This window comes from Salmo salar, chromosome 02, assembly GCF_965601325.2.
Source record: "Salmo salar chromosome 02, fSalSal1, whole genome shotgun sequence".
NCBI classification, from domain to species: Eukaryota; Metazoa; Chordata; class Actinopteri; order Salmoniformes; family Salmonidae; genus Salmo; species Salmo salar.
The window spans coordinates 68,287,826-68,303,030 of record NC_138292.1 but is presented as its reverse complement, the minus strand read 5'-3'; the positions used below and the strand labels follow the sequence as shown (position 1 = coordinate 68,303,030).

The 15,205-nt window shown below is 43.5% G+C and overlaps 1 protein-coding gene across 1 annotated transcript in view; it reads right to left on the bottom strand.

Annotated features, from left to right (window-relative positions):
- LOC106590757 (protein phosphatase 1 regulatory subunit 29) overlaps positions 1 to 14,456 on the bottom strand; it is a 160,184-nt gene extending 145,728 nt beyond the window's left edge. The window contains exon 1 of the mRNA XM_045708346.2: positions 14,115 to 14,456. The gene's annotated coding sequence lies outside the window, so the exon portion shown is untranslated. The remainder of the gene's footprint in view (positions 1 to 14,114) is intronic.
- Positions 14,457 to 15,205: the final 749 nt, after the last annotated feature.

Below are 15,205 nucleotides of genomic sequence, written 5' to 3'. Positions count from 1 at the left end.
TTGAGAGAGGGGGCCTGGAGATAGGGAGGGGTGTGTGAAAGGGGGGATGAGAGGGACTAGAGGGGTAAAGAGGGATTGAGAGGGGGCCTAGAGGGAGGGAGGGGTGTGTGAAAGGGGGGATGAGAGGGACTAGAGGGGTAAAGAGGGATTGAGAGAGGGGGCCTAGAGATAGGGAGGGGTGTGTGAAAGGGGGGATGAGAGGGACTAGAGGGGTAAAGAGGGATTGAGAGAGGGGGCCTAGAGGGAGGGAGGGGTGTGTGAAAGGGGGGATGAGAGGGACTAGAGGGGTAAAGAGGGATTGAGAGAGGGGGCCTAGAAATAGGGAGTGGTGTGTGAAAGGGGGGATGAGAGGGACTAGAGGGGTAAAGAGGGATTGAGAGAGGGGGCCTAGAGATAGGGAGGGGTGTGTGAAAGGGGGGATGAGAGGGACTAGAGGGGTAAAGAGGGATTGAGAGAGGGGGCCTAGAGATAGGGAGGGGTGTGTGAAAGGGGGTTCAGGAGGTAGCAGAACATGTAACTGTATAGCAACCTCTCAGTATCACACTACATGGACCAACACAACAGCCAAAGCACTGACGAAACCCTCCAGAAATACTACAGAAAGGCTGACAAAACTAGAGACCTGCTGACCACTCTTTCCCTATCAGCCTAACATGCTGTCTCTCTCTCTCTCTCTCTCTCTCTCTCTCTCCTCTCTCTCTCTCTCTCTCTCTCTCTCTCTCTCTCTCTCTCTCTCTCTCTCTCTCTCTCTCTCTCTCTCATGTCTATATATTTCCTTTATTCTCTTTCTTCAGAAAATGAAAACGAGATAGGACTAATTCCCAAATATCCTCTGAAATGGGGCCGGTAGAAAGGCTGAAATCAGTGGAGGCTGCTGAGGGGAGGACGGGGTCATAATGATGGCTGGAATGGAGTGAATGGAACGGTATCAAACAGATGAACACCGGGTGTGTCTGATACCATTCCATTAACTCTACTCCAGACATCATTATGACCCGTCCTCCCCTCAGCAGCCTCCACTGGCTCAAACAGAAAGGAAACTACTGAATTTATTTCTTACAGTACCTATATCAAATAGACAGACAGAGAGACAGAGAGAGAGAGAGAGAGAGAGAGAGAGAGAGAGAGAGAGAGAGAGAGAGAGAGAGAGAGAGAGAGAGAGAGAGAGAGAGAGAGAGAGAGAGAGAGAGAGAGAGAGAGAGAGAGAGAGAGAGAGAGATTGTTGAAGCGGGAACTTCTAACTGGTAATGACGGTACACACAGACATACCAGGGCTCTTGAAACAGACGGGTCCAGCATTTGATCCAACCACACTTAACTGTCAACCCAATTTACTGAAGAGTGCATCATCTCTCCCTCTCTTTATCTATCTCTCCCTCCATCCCTTAATCTCGGTCCGTCTTTATTACTGTGTATACCATGGCATTGTTGAATACTGGTTTCTGATTGGCTTCAAGGGCATTCTAGAGTGTGCATTATTCCCCTATAACACACAGTATATCAGCACGGTAGTATGTAATGGCTTCAGTTCATTCTTACATGTTCTATGTTTGAGCTGCTTTTAAAAGCAAAAGTCACATTGAAAACATTATTGGCAATGTTGAATTCAATATTCATAAGTACAGTGAAATGCATTTCTTGTAAACTCAAAACCCAATAACACAATATTCAATAACAATGTATCACTAGAAAAAAGATAAAAACATGAGAATAAGAAATATGAAATACACAATAAAGTAAGTATATTATATACAGGAAATACTGAAAGAGTCAGTTCCAGTACCAGAAGGGGGTTTGAGGGGATAGGGAAGATAAGGGATGTTCACACCACTACAGTGCAATGTTGTCAACTTGTCGTTTTCAGGAACCGTCTATACAGACACTCCAAACCAATATTTAATTTCATAACTTGTTAAAATTAGGTTAAGGATAGGGTTAGGTTAAGGGTCAGGGTTAAAGGTTTGGTTAAGGTTAGGGGGTTAGGTTAAGGGTCAGTATTAAAGTTTTGGTTAAGGTTAGAGTTAGGTTAAGGGTCAGGGTTAAAGGTTTGGTTAAGGTTAGGGGGTTAGATTAAGGGTCAGTGGTAAAGGTTTGGTTAAGGTTAGAGGTTAGGTTAAGGGTCAGGGTTAAAAGATTGGTTAAGGTTAGAGTTAGGTTAAGGGTCAGGGTTAAAGGATTGGTTAAGGTTAGAGTTAGGTTAAGGGTCAGGGTTAAAGGATTGGTTAAGGTTAGAGTTAGGTTAAGGGTTAAAGGTTTGGCTAAGGTTAGGGTTAGGTTAAGGGTTAAAGGTTTGGCTAAGGTTAGGGTTAGGTTAAGGGTTAAAGGTTTGGCTAAGGTTAGGGTTAGGTTATGGGTTAAAGGTTTGGCTAAGGTTAGGGTTAGGTTAAGGGTCAGGGTTAAAGGATTGGTTAAGGTTAGAGTTAGGTTAAGGGTTAAAGGTTTGGCTAAGGTTAGGGTTAGGTTAAGGGTTAAAGGTTTGGCTAAGGTTAGGGTTAGGTTAAAGGTTTGGCTAAGGTTAGGGTTAGGTTAAGGGTTAAAGGTTTGGCTAAGGTTAGGGTTAGGTTAAGGGTCAGTGTTAAAGGTTTGGTTAAGGTTAGAGTTAGGCCATTTACACATCAGCAGTGTCCTTATAAAGCCTTCAAACTCAACTCAGGACCTCGAAGCCACAGCATTTTTTCATCGTTTCCCTCTAATTAGGGACTGATTTAGACCTGGGACACAAGGTGCGTGCAATTAATTATCAGGTAGAAAAGAAAACCAGCAGGCTCCAGACCTCGTAGGCTAAGAGTTGAATCTCCCTCGTTTTCATGACTGCCATATGAAAAGCTAAAATGTGTAATTTAAAGTATTGGTTTACACGTTTGTTAAATGCTGAATTCCATCCCTCAACTTATATCTCTTTAATTTATTAAGTCGTGTCTCTGACGTTATAAACTAGAACCCAACTGAAGACTGACAGAACCTACTCTAGCAACTGAAAGTGTAGAGAGCAGAGTACTGGGCTGTCCACAACATCCTCTAGGACTGATGGTTGGGTTAGCTAAACTAGCAAGTCTGTTTGTTTAGGTTACCAAGGCAACTACTCCTGTAGCTATCTAGGTAACTTGCTAGCTACTTCAGTGGATGTTGAACACATTTCTAGCAGCAAATGTGTTAAATTATAGCCTTGGTATGAAAGGGATAATCAACTCAGGGCTCTGTGCGTTCTGTGGAAAATAATGCAACTCTATTTTCCATAGAACACATAGCCGCTCGTTGATTATCCCTTACTTATCTTTCAATCTTTCTCTCTAATCCTTGGGCCACATGTATTTACTCCTTCTCTGTCTCAATCCATCCCTCCCTCCTCTCTCTCTGTCTCTCTCTGTCTCTCTCTGTCAATTCAATTCAAAAGGGCTTTATTGGGAAACATGTTTAGATTGCCAAAGCAAGTGAAAGCAAGTCTCTCTCTCTCTCTCTCTCTCTCTCTCTCTCTCTCTCTCTCTCTCTCTCTCTCGCATCAGGTCTGCCATTATCTACCCCTCTATCTACCTTTTTGTCTCTAAAACTGCTTTCTCACTTCCTCCTCTACTTTTCTTAGTTTTATCACCTCCCTTGTCTTTCACTCTGTCTGTCCCTCTCTTTCTCCCTCCCTCCTCCCTCAGCCATCCATCCCTTTTCTTCATACCATGACAGTCCTCAATAACCTCACCAGCTGTTTAATAGAACGTTACATCTTCTTCTCTCACCCTAACAGACGAGTTCCCTCCCTCCATTACACCTTCTTCTCTCACCCTAACAGACGAGTTCCCTCCCTCCATTACACCTTCTTCTCTCACCCTAACAGATGAGTTCCCTCCCTCCATTACACCTTCTTCTCTCACCCTAACAGATGAGTTCCCTCCCTCCATTACACCTTCTTCTCTCACCCTAACAGATGAGTTCCCTCCCTCCATTACACCTTCTTCTCTCACCCTAACAGATGAGTTCCCTCCCTCCATTACACCTTCTTCTCTCACCCTAACAGATGAGTTCCCTCCCTCCTTCTCCTACCAATCTTCCCCCGCTAACAGATTTTCTTTCATTCACACAGTCATCAAAGACACATAAACATGGCGGCACCAGCTGTCTAATTGTTCAATAGAAGAAAACGCCTCTAGTGAAGTGATTGTCCTGTTTGTCATTGAGACATAACGCCAGAGCCATGGCTCCTTTCAAAAGTCCTTTTGGCATTTGTTATTGCGTTTTTGAGGGAGGGGGAGGAGAAGCAATGGATGTGAAAATAACCCCCCCCCCCCCCCCCCCCCCCCACACACACACACACACACACACACACACACACACACACACACATATGCAAGTGTCACAAGAAGTGACAAATCCTCTTAACACCTCGTTAACATCATTAAGGAGGCCCGGAGGAGTGTGTGTGTGTACATTTGTATGTGCGTGCGGGCCTGCACACACACAGTCACATCCTCCAGCCTCCATTCCTCCAGGGAGCCTTGTCTCCTTGTCATGCCAGTATAAGAGCTCTCTCAGTGGGCATGCTCTGACACAGAATGTCTGTGTGTCTGGGTGACAGACAAAGGACCCGAGAAAGCGAGAAAGGCAGGCTGTAGAGGCAGATTCATTAAGCTGATGTGTTTTAGCGCTGGCCTAAGTCAATTAATCCCCACAGTCATCTTCAGAAAGTGAGAGAGAGAGAAGATGAGAGGGAGGGAAGGAGAGGGGGAGGGAGGGAAGAACAGTACATAGGACTGTGTGGTAAAATGGACATAGTGCTATGAAGCACAGATTCTTTTCACAGTCCCCAAATCCAGAACAGGATTCTATATGTACAGTATTATATATAAAATATTATATAGAGCCATTACTGCATGGAACTCCCTTCCATCTCATATTGCTCAAATGAAGAGCAAACCTTAAAAAAACAGATACACATCTCATGGCACAACACCTCTCCCATATTTGACCTAGATATTGAGTGTATGTATTGATATGAAGGCTACGTGTGCCTTTTGAAATGGATTTAGTTCTGTCCTTGAGCTGTTCTTGTCTATTAATGTATTATTAATATTCTGCATTACAGTTGAAGTCAGAAGTTTACATACACTTAGGTTGGAGTCATTAAAACTCTTTTTCAACCAATCCACACATTTCTTGTTAACAAACTATAGTTTTGGCAAGTCGGTTAGGACATCTACTTCGTGCATGACACAAGTAATTTTTCCAACAATTGTTTAGACAGATTATTTCACTTATAATTCACTGTATCACAATTCCAGTGGGTCAGAAGTTTACAAACAGTAAATTGACTGTGCCTTTAACCTGTTATGGCTAGGGGGCAGTATTTTCACGGCTGGATAAAAAAACATACCCGATTTAATCTGGTTACCACTCCTACCCAGTAACTAGAATATGCATATACTTATTACATATGGATAGAAAACACCCTAAAGTTTCTAAAACTGTTTGAATGGTGTCTGTGAGTATAACAGAACTCATTTCAGGCAGGAAGTGGCCTGTCTCACAAGGTGTCGTTCTTCTTGTCACTGTTTATTGAAGAGTGAGGATCTTAGCTGTCCCGTGACACTTCCTACGGCTGCCATAGGGTCTCAGAAGGCGGTAAAAAGCTGAATCGTGGCTTTGCAGGCTCTGGCTGAAAAAAAGTAGCGCGTTTGGGTAGTGGCTGGTTACAGTACTGTGAGACTCAGGCTCGTGCCCGCGTCGACCGAAAGCTTTGTTTACTTTCCTCTGTTTAGCTAAAAGGAGATTCCCGGTCGGAATATTATCGCTTTTTTACGAGAAAAATTGCATAGAAATGGATTTTAAACAGCGGTTGACATGCTTCGAAGTACGGTAATGGAATATTTAGATTTTTTTTGTCACGAATTGCGCCATGCGCACGACCCTGATTTACCATTTCAGATAGTGTCTGGGACGCACGAACAAAACGCCGCTATTCGGATATAACGATGGATTATTTTGGACCAAACCAACATTTGTTATTGAAGTAGCAGTCCTGGGAGTGCATTCTGACGAAGACAACAAAAGGTAATCAAACTTTTATAATAGTAAAGCTGATATGGGTGAGTGCTAAACTTGCCGGGTGTCTAAATAGCTAGCCCGTGATGCCTGGGCTATGTACTTAGAATATTGCAAAATGTGCTTTCACCAAAAAGCTATTTTAAAATCGGACATATCGAGTGCATAGAGGAGTTCTGTATCTATAATTCTTAAAATAATTGTTATGCTTTTTGTGAACGTTTATTGTGAGTAATTTAGTAAATTCTTAGTGAATTCGCCGGAAGTTTGCGGGGGGTATGCTAGTTCTGAACGTCACATGCTAATGTAAAAAGCTGGTTTTTGATATAAATATGAACTTGATTGAACAAAACATGCATGTATTGTATAACATAATGTCCTAGGGTTGTCATCTGATGAAGATCATCAAAGGTTAGTGCTGCATTTAGCTGTCTTCTGGGTTTTTGTGACATTATATGCTAGCTTGAAAAATGGGTGTCTGATTATTTCTGGCTTGGTACTCTGCTGACATAATCTAATGTTTTGCTTTCGTTGTAAAGCCTTTTTGAAATCGGACAGTGTGGTTAGATAAAGGAGAGTCTTATCTTTAAAATGCTGTGAAATAGTCATATGTTTGAAAAATTGAAGTTTTTGTATTTTTGAGGAATTAGTAATTCGCACCACGCCTATCATTGGATATTGGAGCAGGTGTTCCGCTAGCGGAACGTCTAGATGTAAGAGGTTAAACAGCTTGGAAAATTCCAGAAAATGATGCCATGGCTTTAGAAGCTTCAGATAGGCTAATTGACATCATTTGAGTCAATTGGAGGTGTACCTGTGGATGTATTTCAAGGCCTACCTTCAAACTCAGTGCCTCTTTGCTTGACATCATGGGAAAATCAAAAGAAATCAGCCAAGACCTCAGAAAAGAAATTGTAGACCTCCACAAGTCTGGTTCATCCTTGGGAGCAATTTCTAAATGCCTGAAGGTACCATGTTCATCTGTACAAACAATAGTACGCAAGTATAAACACCATGGGACCACGCAGCCGTCATACCGCTCAGGAAGGAGACGCGTTCTGTCTCCTAGGGATGAACGTACTATGGTGCAAAAAGTGCAAATCAATCCCAGAACAACAGCAAAGGACCTTGTGAAAATGCTGGAGGAAACAGGTACAAAAGTATCTATATCCACAGTAAAACAAGTCCTATATCGACTTAACCTGAAAGGCCGCTCAGCAAGGAAGAAGCCACTGCTCCAAAACCGGCATAAAAAAGCCAGACTACGGTTTGCAACTGCACATTGGAACAAAGATCGTACTTTTTTGAGAAATGTCTTCTTGTCTGATGAAACAAAAATAGAACTGCTTGGCCATAATGACCATCGTTATGTTTGGAGGAAAAAGGGGGAGCCTTGCAAGCTGAAGAACACCATCCCATCTGTGAAGCACAGGGGTGGCAGCATCATCTTGTGGGGGTGCTTTGCTGCAGGAGAGACTGGTGCCCTTCACAAAATAGATGGCATCACGAGGAAAGAAAATTATGTGGATATATTGAAGCAACATCTCAAGACATCAGTCAGGAAGTTTAAGCTTGGTAGCAAATGGGTCTTCCAAATGGACAATGGCCCCAAGCATACTTCCAAAGTTGTGGCAAAGGACAACAAAGTCAAGATATTGACTTTGTTGTCCTGGTGTAACTGAGTCACCTTCAAACCTGACTCAGTTACACCAGCTCTGTCAGGAGGAATGGGCCAAAATTCACCCAACTTATTGTGGGAAGCTTGTGTAAGGCTACACAAAACATTTGACCGAAGTTAAACAATTTAAAGGCAATGCTACCAAATACTAATTGAGTGTATGTAAACTTCTGACCCACTGGGAATGTGATGAAAGAAATTAAAGCTGAAACAAATGATTCTCTCTACTATTATTCTGACATTTCACATTCTTTAAATAAATTGGTGATCCTAACTGACCTAAGACAGGGAATTTTTACTATGATTAAATGTCAGGAGTTGTGAAAAACTGAGTTTAAATGTATTTGGCTAAGGTGTATGTAAACTTCCAACTTCAACTGTATGTCATGTTTCATGTTTTGTGTGGACCCCAGGAAGAGTAGCTGCTGCTTTCGCAACAGCTAATGGAGATCCTAATAAAATACCAAAATACCAAAAGTGTTACTTCCTGTCTGGATGTAATGCTATGAAACAAACCGTACCCCTGTGATACAGTGTTACTTCCTGACTATTTGTAGAATGGACATGGTGCTACGAGAAAAACTGTACCCCTCAGATACAGTGTTACTTCCTGATTATTTGTAGAATGGACATGGTGCTATGAGAAAAACTGTACCCCCAAGATAGTGTTACTTCCTGATTATTTGTAGAATGGACATGGTGCTATAAGACAAACTATACCCCCAGGGTATACTAGGCTACCTGCCTAGTGGTTAGAGCGTTGGGCCAGTAACTGAAAGGTTGCTGGATTGAATCCCCGAGCTGACAAGGTAAAATATGTCATTCTGCCCCTGAACAAGGCAGTTAACCCACTGTTCCCCAGTAGGCTGTCATTGTAAATAAGAATTTGTTCTTAACTGACTTGCCTAGTGTCATGACGTTGGCCTGTGGGTAAGGTTTATGACCCCCCCCCCCCCATAAATACCTTTCTCCCTTCCCCTCTCTGACCCTACTGATGGACTTGAATAGCCTGTGTTAAATATAGAGAGTCTGGGAACATCAAACAAATGGGGAAAAGGAACCATATTTTGGTAATAAAACCAGTTGGAAATATGCTTGGGAACGTAATGAGTATGTATGTCAGTTCGCTTGTCATCTGAGACATTATGACTGATGACAGGACAACATAAACTGTACCTGAGAAAGTATACACCCTCTAGTTATCAGAGTAACATGGAATTGTTATGCAATTGAAATGTTTGATATTGAAATTGTTTGTTAGGAGATGAAATGTAATTTTAGCTTCCAAATGAGAGATTTGGGTTTTCATAAGGAAAGTGCCCTGCTTGATCAGTGGCCCACCCCTGTGAAGAGGAGGGGTTATAAACGATGAAACACATCCTTCCCCCCTCTCCACTATATAAGCCTTTTGACGAAAAGATAACCATGTTGTTCCAGTACGGGAGGTCTGCAGCCTCTACGTTAGAAGGACACACATGTCAAGTACAGAACTAAGCCAACCTCGGCGTGAGCTTTGGTGGCGAATGATATGAACTTTGAGCTTATTCACTACAGAAGTGATACTTCCTAGCCGCTGTAGACGTGGGCTAGGAAAGGACAGACGATGGATCCAGTCTAACAGACGGACGAAGATACCACCACGTATCCAATTTACCACCAGAGACATTCTTAAGAGTTTTCAGGAAGATCTGTTGGCCAACCCGGCCAGCATCTACGACCAATCTACCGAAGCGCAGCTCAGAGTAAATATTTATTGCATTTTCCTTTTCCAAATGGGCGGTAATTTAGTAATGCATAAGATAATGTATTTACGATAGCATAGCTGCTGTTTCTCTGTTCCTAAATCTTCCCGCTCTTTCATTCAAGCCCAACCCCCTTTCCTTTGTGTAACCAGCCTTCATACAGGTTCCGTCCACCAGGACGTTTTCTGTATGAGATCATTTGTATTCTGTGTATTTGTAATTCTGTGTGATTAGTTTAGGTATTTAGTAAATAAATAATTAAACCCAATTTGGTATTGCTGATTCAACTTGTTAGCCAGGGTTCGTGAAGATAGCCAAGAATTTACAACTTTCATTATGAGACTGAAAATAAGATAAGGGTTAATAATATGACTGCTATCGATGTAAAGTATTACTAAGTATTTTAAGAGTTTATTCGGAAGATAACGGCTCTATAAACGTTCTTCCGTGGTGCACCGACTTTCTAGTTAATTACATTTACATGATTAGCTTAATCAGGTAATATTAATTACAGAGAAATCATTTTATAAGTTAGCATGTCATATCACTTAATCCGGCATAGCCAAAGACACGACACTAGTTAAATAAAGGTTAAAAAAAAGAATACAGTGTTACTTCCTGATTATTTGTAGAATGGGCAGGAAAAGCAGTACCAGTGTTGGGCTGACCCACCACAGACTCTGACATTACACTGGTCTAGTCTGGGGAAGGAGGGAGAACATTTGAAAAAAAAGAGAGTGAAGATAGAGGGGGTGGATAGAGCAAGGGAGGGGAGACTGAAAGAGAAAGTGAGAGAGAGAGAGAGAGAAAGGACAAAACAAATAAGTGGTGAAAGAGAAGTCAGAGGGCTAGTGGAGGGTAGAGACCCTGTAGCTGGAGCCTTGCTTGTTTACTTAGACTCCAGAGTCCCTGGTCTGTAATGAACCATACAGAACACAGCCATTTAGTTTAGACACACACAAACACAGAGAGAGAGAGAAAACAGAGAGAGTTTGTTAGTTTGTTTGCTCACTGTTTCCCAAACTCTGATTTGGAAGCCAGTAATGAAACCCAGCATTACAGCTAGTTCCTTTAGGGCTTCAGCTACAGGGGTTAGTGGGGTGGAGTAGAGAGGGAGGAGAGACCATGGAGAGAGAGAGATCCCTCAAGTCTTTCTCTCCCTCTCCCTCTTTATATTTCCCTCCCTCTTTCTCTCTCTCTCTGCCTCTTTATTTCCCTCCCTCTCCCTCTCCCTCTTTATATTTCCCTCCCTCTTTCTCTCTGTCTCTTTATTTCCCTCCCTCTTTCTCTCTCTCTCTCTGCCTCTATATTTCCCTCCCTCTTTCTCTCTCTGCCTTTATATTCCCCTCACTCTTTCTCTCCCTCTGCCTCTTTATTTCACAGTCTTTCTCTCTCTCCTTTCCACTATTCTACTTCCTATCTCTCTTGTCCTCTCCGTCTACCTCTCCTCTTCTCTCTGTCCAATCCATTATTCTACTTTCTTCTAACTCATTAGATCTTTCTTCTTTTCCTCTCTTATCCCTCCATCACCCTTGTGACTGAAATAAACCCTCAATAAAAGATGAGGAAGGCTCATCTGCCTCGCTGGCGGTGGTATTCCTACAGGATTCAATCATCACCTCGCTAATGAGATTAGCATGGCTCATTCATGGCTAATGCTTACTGAGCCAGGATCCTCACTCATCTTCCCACAGTAGCTCAGCGCAGGGGGGAGAGGAACTGAGGGCTGCCCAGGTCGGGGTACCCAATGTCGGCTTGCCAATCCAGGAAAGCCCCCTGTCTGGACCTCCATGGGAAGGGAAGTGAGAGTTACCTAGCTTGAAGTTCGTGAGTTTGGGCTTGACAAAGCAAGAAAACCTCCTGTTTCAATCTGGTCTTCATACTAAGAATGGAATAGCAGGAGTCAAAGGGGGAGTGAAGAACCCTATGGAGAGAGAGAGAGAGAAAGAGAGAGAGAACGCTAGATAGAGAGGGAGGCCTGCCCACCCGGTAGGCAGCTTGGCAGTGTTTCTCACAGCATTTGGAGAGGCACGGTAGTACCTGGCAAACACCTGGGGAGTAGGGAGGGAGAGATGAAAGAAGGGATTACCGATACCTGGGGCCTGTTGGGGGCCTGCCCAGTGGAATGCACAAACACGCCATCACACACACATTACCTCTCACATAAACAAACACATTTTAATACACGTACGCACATAGAAACTCTCTCTCTCTATCTCTCTCTCTCTCTCTCTCTTGCTCTCTCGCTCTCTTACACAAACACAAATCTCACAGTAGTATCTCTCCATCCTGTAGTTAGTATCTACCTCTTCACATGACTACATTCCTCTACCATGGCCACTAGCTGTGTGAGGAGAGCATCACTACATTACTCTACCATGGCCACTAGCTGTGTGAGGAGAGCATCACTACATTACTCTACCATGGCCACTAGCTGTGTCAGGAGAGCATCACTACATTACTCTACCATGGCCACTAGCTGTGTGAGGAGAGCATCACTACATTACTCTACCATGGCCACTAGCTGTGTAAGAGAGCATCATAACATTACTCTACCATGGCCACTAGCTGTGTGAGAGAGCATCACTACATTACTCTACCATGGCCACTAGTTGTGTGAGAGAGCATCACAACATTACTCTACCATGGCCACTAGCTGTGTTAGAGAGCATCACTACATTACTCTACCATGGCCACTAGCTGTGTGAGAGAGCATCACTACATTCCTCTACCATGGCCACTAGCTGTGTGAGGAGAGCATCACTACATTACTCTACCATGGCCACTAGCTGTGTGAGAGAGCATCATAACATTACTCTACCATGGCCACTAGCTGTGTGAGAGAGCATCACTACATTACTCTACCATGGCCACTAGTTGTGTGAGAGAGCATCACTACATTACTCTACCATGGCCACTAGCTGTGTGAGGAGAGCATCACTACATTACTCTACCATGGTCACTAGCTGTGTGAGAGAGCATCACTACATTACTCTACCATGGCCACTAGCTGTGTTAGAGAGCATCACTACATTACTCTACCATGGCCACTAGCTGTGTGAGAGAGCATCACTACATTACTCTCCCATGGCCACTAGCTGTGTGACGAGAGCATCACTACATTACTCTACCATGGCCACTAGCTGTGTGAGGAGAGCATCACTACATTACTCTACCATGGCCACTAGCTGTATGAGGACAGCATCACTACATTACTCTACCATGGCCACTAGCTGTTTGTGGAGAGCATCACTACATTACTCTACCATGGCCACTAGCTGTTTGTGGAGAGCATCACTACATTACTCTACTATGGCCACTAGCTGTGTGAGGAGAGCATCACTACATTACTCTACCATGGTCACTAGCTGTGTGAGGAGAGCATCACTACATTACTCTACCATGGTCACTAGCTGTGTGAGGAGAGCATCACTACATTACTCTACCATGGTCACTAGCTGTGTGAGAGAGGTGGACAGAGAATGGAGTCCCCTTATCACATTCTTATCTCAGCCACCGTCTGAGAGATGAAACACACACACGTACACACACACGTACACACACTCTTATCAACCAACTCCAGCGGGACACACACACATCACAGTGACTGTGTAGGAAGATGCTGTCACTCTGACAATCTGATGGATTTGACAAGGAGGAGGACAGTGGAGCAGCGAGAGGTACAGTCCAACACACACACACAATCAGACATATCACCATACTACCCCATACATACAAAACTCATACAGCATGAACGCTCTCCCTCTCTTCCTCTCCGACACACACACACACACACACACACACACACACACACACACACACACACACACACACACACACACACACCACACACACACACACACACACACACACACACACACACACACACACACACACCATCTCCCCATGTCCGTAGAGATCTGAACCTGGTCTGTGGTTTCATCTTTTCTTCCTTTGTGTTGTCCTGTTATTCTGTCTCTAGATGAGATCATTCCTTAAGGGTCTGGCTGCCTGTCTGTCAACACCGGGAAGACTGGCCTACTTTCATATGTCCCAAATGACACCCTTTTCCCTACATAGCGCACTACTTTTGAACAGGGCCCATAGGGGATATATAGGGGATAGGGGGCCATTTAAAACGCTGCCATAGACAGACTGTGTAGAGACAGAGACTTTTCACCAGTCAGACCGTATCTTTCGCACTCTTTCTTTCTCTCTTTCGCTCTCTGTTTTTCCAGAAAGAACTTGGCAATTTCCCCTTGTTGACACCACCTGTTGCAGTGGCCAGTTGGGCACAGAACACTGAATGTTTATGCATTTTGTATTGTATTTTGTATTATATTATGTTTGTGATAGGTGGTTGGGATACGACTGTGATATGTGATTGTCTCTCCTGGCTATCGCCAGATGAATGCACTAGCTGTGGGTCGCACTGGATGAGAGCATCTGCTGAATGTCTAAATTGTAATAGGTACAGTCAGGTCCATAAATATTTGGACATTGACCAAGTTATTATCATTTTGGCTCTGTACGCCACCACAATGGATTTGAAAGGAAACAATCAAGATGAGCTGAAAGTGACTTTCAGCTTTAATTTGAGGGTATTTACATCCAAATCAGGTGAATTATACCACTTTTTATATGTGGTATGTTAGGGGCTCACTCACCTATTCTTCTCTTCTCCTGATGCTTCTCTGAGTTCTCTGACACAGTCTACTAGAATAATCTAGAGATCCAGGTGAAGAAAGAGATGAAGATAGGAAGAGAGAGGCTTCTCCTCAGGTTGTCTGTTGTTAGTCCCCCTGTTTCATTCACTGGTGCCTGGTTAGGTGGGTGGCTTGGTCTAAAAGTCTGGGTGCTGGAGCCAGTTGTAGTCCTTGGTGGTCCCTCCCTCCAAGGTCCACACTTAGTCCTGAGTAGACTGGGTATGACCGTCAGTCCATCACCATAGAAACACTGGTCCGGTAATCCACTAAGTCTTCACTGATCAATGCAGGGGCTTCGGACAAGTAGCTGTGGAGAGAGAAAGAGAGAGAACATGATATTTGAACTTTACATTCAGCTAGTCAAACAGCCAGCTTAAAGGATGACTGCCCTTCCTGATTTGGCCTCATTTTAGATTTGGTTCATTAAGAAATGCTAGGTGCCATGACTGAATTCAAATGTGAGTTGGTTTTGTTGTGTGGTTTGATGTGGGGGTCTTGTGTGTGTAGGAAGAGTAAGCCAAATTATTTTGCCAATAAGCTTTAGCCAGCTGGTGTGCTACTGTGGATAATTTGGTTTCACTTTGGATAGCCTAGCTCCTGGGTTAGTTAGGGACCATCAATAAATGAGACCAAATTTTAACATATTGTCCAATGTACATTGTGTAATTTACAGATGGTCCCTAACTAGCCCCACTGGGATATCCAAAGTCAACACAAATTTACCACAGGAATTACGATCAGGTTGCATGCAGCTTCACTCTGAATTGATGATGACTTGTGTGCTGCCAGCTGTAGGCATGTGGGCAGTATTGAAACAAACCCAACCTTTATTTACGTTGTGACCACAAGGCTCAGCTATGAACGAGACTGACTTTATGACCAAATGTATCCTATTTCTACGTTGTAGTACATTTCGTTTCTAAATAAAAAGTTGGTTTCAAGGGAGAGAGAGAGAGAGAGACAGAGAGAGAGAGAGAGAGAGAGAGAGAGAGAGAGAGAGAGAGAGAGAGAGAGAGAGAGAGAGAGAGAGAGAGAGAGAGAGAGATTTTACT